General features: G+C 61.3%; 1 protein-coding gene across 2 annotated transcripts in view; it reads right to left on the bottom strand.

Annotated features, from left to right (window-relative positions):
* ALDH3B1 (aldehyde dehydrogenase 3 family, member B1) overlaps positions 1 to 3786 on the bottom strand; it is a 19235-nt gene extending 15449 nt beyond the window's left edge. Inside the window, exon 1 of one of the 2 annotated variants that reach the window (XM_010837672.1) lies at positions 3707 to 3786. The gene's annotated coding sequence lies outside the window, so the exon portion shown is untranslated. The other variant, XM_010837673.1, reaches the window with a different exon arrangement.
* Positions 3787 to 4232: the final 446 nt, after the last annotated feature.

Consider the following 4232-nt stretch of genomic DNA (forward strand, 5'->3'; position numbering starts at 1 on the left):
GCCACGGTGCAGGAGGAACAGGGAGTGGGGGTGGCAAGCAGTGAGGGGCAGCCCGGCCTGCGTGCTGGCATCAGCCTGGGCCAGCAGGCTGGGTAGGGGCCCTGGCATTCCCCAGGGCCCCTGCCTGTTTACCTGAAGCTCACAAGAGGAGTGCTCTGACGCACTCGGTCCTCGGCCTGGTGCCAAGGACCCGTGGGGACCCTTTCCTCCTTCTCTTCTGACTCCCTTCCCTCGGGTCTCTGCTTGGCTGATGCCTCCTTCAGGCAGCCCACCATGATTACTCCCTTATACATTCTCACAGTGGGCCCGCGACCGTGCTCCCCACCACACTGCATGTGTGTGAGGTGCTCAGTCATGTCCGACTCTTTGTGATTCCCATGGACTGTAGCCCACCAGACTCCTCTTTCCATGGACTGTTGCAGGCAAGAAACTGAAGTGGGTGGCCATTTCCTTCTCCAGGGGATCTTCCCGACCCTGGGATCAAAGCCGGGTCTCCTGCATTGCGGGCAGATTCTCCACCGTCTGAACCACCAGGGAAGCCCACACGGTGTAGTACTTTGTGGTAAATACTGGTTTCCTTCCGTCCACTTCCCTGTCCCCACCCCCATCCCTCTCCTCTCCCACTGGACTGGGAGGCAGGGCCCCACTTTGCCTTCTTAGCCCGTCATTTGGGTTTGTGCTCCCCATCTGTTAGGGTCTCCCTTCCACCTACCAGCTGACAGGGTTTTTTTTTTTTATCAAGGATGAGACCCTGCCTGCCAGTTCAGGGCCCAGGGAGTGGCATCAGTGCCCCCAGGCCTGCCAGCTACTGTTAAGTGGCCACTGCTGCCACAGCCCTAAGCTTTCTGGAGGGCTCCATGACCACTAGGGCCAAGCTGCTCCAGCTGACAGGATGGCCTGGCCCGATGGACACCCTGCCGAGAGCTCGACGGGAGCCCTGCGCTGTCCCCATGCGTGATGGAGGCCAGACTGAGCCCATAGGCCTCCTGCTGCGATCAGGAGAAAGCATGCAGTGGTCTGGGCACAGGGCGGGTTCCATGTCCCCCAGAGAGGGTGACGGTGCCCCAGAGCGGGACATTGTCAGGGCTACCCTCAAGCCCAGGCTCACCCTCCGCTCTGACCCTCCTCCTGGGAAGAAGGTATACCAGACAGAGGCCCAGGAGCCCAGAGCCTTGAGAACCCCCCGGGCCACCTTGTGAGCTCAAACCCTGACCCAGCCTCTTCTGGCTGTGTGACTTTGGGCAAGTCACTCTTCTCTCTGCCTCAGTTTCCACATCTGTAAAATAGGGATGTCGATAGCACTTGCTCTGGAGAAGGAAACGGCAACACACTCCAGTATTCTTGTCTGGGAAATGCCATGGACAGAGGAGCCTGGCGGGCTACAGTCCGTGGAGTCACAGAGCTGGACACAACTGAGCGACTAAACCACCACCACCAGTAACACTTGCTACCATCCGGAGGATTGAATGACATATCACCCCGGGAAGCAGTGGCCGTTGCTTAACCATAGTTAATGGTCAGCTGTGGTTATTGTTACCAAGTGCTCGACAAATATTTATCCCTGTTCCCTCCCCCGGCCCCCTCTCACCTTCAGATTCCTGCTGATGGATGCTGAGTGCGAACCACACCTGCCCCCTCCCTCCTCCGCAGGGTTCCTTTCCTAAGAGTCTCGGCAGAACCCACAAAAATGTGAGGCATCTGGCTTGAAGGGAGCATCTCCCAGTGCTGGGAGGGGCGGGGAGCTCTGCGGGGGTGGAGGTCTGGTTGGAACATTCCAGCAGCCTCTCCAGGCAACACTGAGGCCAACTCACACAATAGTACCCCCTGCAATTTGGTCAGGACCGAGTTCCCCCCGGGGGTGCCTGCTGGGGAGCGGGGAGCTTGACTCAAGCCACAGGAGCAGGTGAGCCAAGGCTACCTGCGGGGCCTGGAGCCTGAGGGGACCCTGGGCCTGCGACCTCACAAGGGAGCTGAGCAGCTGCTCTGGACATGCGTGCAGGGGTTCCTGCACCAGGGGGTCTGGGGGCCCTGGGCCCACCTCCCTGGGAGCTGTTAAGTCAGTCGATGTGACAAGGGACGGCTTGTTTCCCGGGGGGCCCCGGGACCTTCCCTCAAGGCCAGGGGCCTGGGGGTGCGCTAGTAAGAATAAGAACGACCAGGCGGTGACACTGCAGGTACTGTGTCGGCAGCGGGGGCACCAGCAGTGGGTACAGCACGGTGTTCAGATGGCGTCCCTGAAGGAAGCTGAGGCCCCGGGCCCGTGGCATCAAGACACTGACAGGCAGGGTGGGCACTCAGGTCTGCTGCCTCCAAAGCAGCATCGGGAAGCCGCTGCTGCCCGGGCCCCACCCCTGCGCCCTGCCTGGTCCTGCCGATGAGCTACCTCCCAGCCCTCACCCCTGTTCACCCTCTCGCACTTTCTGCCTCGGTTTCCCTGTCTACACCACAGTCCCTCCAAAAGCATGCTCCCAGTATGCCGTGTCGGAGGCCCAAGGACCTGGGTCCAAATCCCAAGTTATCAGCTCGGGCCTCGGGCAGGTGGCTTGGCCTCCCTGTGGCTCACTTTTCCCATCTGTGAAATGGGCACAATGCCTTTGTCTACCCTGTGGTGCTGGGAAGTGGTTGGTGCTAGGCTGAGCCCCGTGAGTGCTCATGAGGATGGTTCCTGATGATTGTTATTCAGACAAGACCGCAAAGGACGGCTGTGCTGACGGGGCCGAGGGGAGAAGATCCTGGGGTGGGAAACCAAGGAGACCTTGGCCCAGCGTGGACACCCGGGAGGCAAGGACATCAACTTGGGATTCCATGGGGGCAGGGAAGCAGAGCTGGCAAGAGCAACAGAGGTGACCTTGGTGGTCTGAGGGCCTGGGAAGCCCCTCGACCATAAGTGGAGGTCACAGGCCTGGCTTGAAAGCCCCACAGGCCCCAGTACTCTAGAGTCTCTAATCTGGCCTCAAGCCTGGAGCCGTGTAGCCTTAACGTGGATTTTCCCAAGGTCTCCCGCACTCTATGCAGCAGCCCCCTCCCTTCCGTGGGGGCTGTAGGGAGCTGCGGACCAACCCTTGGCTGTGGGCTGAGCCAACCCCAGCCCCGCCGCACGGAGAGGCTGTGCCGGAGGCTGGACTCCCTGATCCTGGCGAGGTCCGTCTGACAACAGCTTCTCTGCGAGGCTGGGAGGGCGGGGCCCAGCTGACCTTTCTTCCTGGACGTAGGCAGGGTCCATTCCCAAGAATGTGATCACTCAAAACCACTCACAGTGAACCCCGCCCCAGCAGCGGATACGTGTGGCCAATGCCCAGGAAATGTGTTGTCAGATGGATGCTTGACACCGCACCCCCTTCACCCCAGGGACAGGGGTGTATTCCTTCCTGGGGCAGCTGGTCCAGAGCTGGGGCTCCTGGCTCCCTCAGTAACCCCAGCCCAGCTCAGACTCAGTACGGGTGCTGGCTGGCCTCAGGGACCCTCAGCTTCTCTCTTTCATCTCTGAGGTTGGGGCAAAGGGAAGTCCCTTCCTCCTTCTTCTTTCTCCCCAGGTAGGCAGAGCAGCTCTGAGAAGACAAAGCTAGCTTTTGCCTGCGACCGTGAGGGGTCAGGCCTGCCCTGACCCAGAGTCTCAACAACAGCCCAGAGTCCCCGCACCAGCCTGCCAGCAGGCCCCGGCCCTGATCACTGGCCACTGCATCCCAGCCGCCACGGAGTACCATACCTGAGGCCCTGCCCAGCTGCCCGTCTTCCTGGTCGGCCGCACTCTGCCCAGCTGCCCGCCCTGCCGTTATGAAATGTCCAGGGCTGGGCCGGCCCCTGGGGCGGGGCCACCCTGGCCTCGTGCCTGACTTTGACTCCAGGCTAGCTGGAGGCCGCAGGCTGAGATTTCACCACATTTCCCTCGGTGTGGGGGGGCCTCTAGGTCCTTCCCTGGACCACGAGAGAGGGCCAGGGCCCAGAGAGGGCCAGCACCAGACCAGCGCACACAGCAGGCCTTGAGGGAGCTCTGAGCTGAGGGTCCATCCCGAGGCCTTAGGGGGAAGGGTCCCAGGCCTGGCTGGAGGAGGAGGAGAGTCCAGGCAGTGGAATTCTGGTGTGGATGGGGGCTGCGGCCTGGAGTGGCAGAGAAAGCCTGCTCCCCACAACCCCCCCACCCCCGCCCCTCTAAGCCTCAGTTTCCCATCTGCAAAGTGAAGAGTTCAGATCCAAAGACAGCTGGAGTCCAGAAACACAACCTCAGGGGCCAG

Source organism: Bison bison, unplaced genomic scaffold (genome assembly GCF_000754665.1).
Source record: "Bison bison bison isolate TAMUID 2011002044 unplaced genomic scaffold, Bison_UMD1.0 scf7180017864080, whole genome shotgun sequence".
NCBI lineage: Eukaryota > Metazoa > Chordata > Mammalia > Artiodactyla > Bovidae > Bison > Bison bison.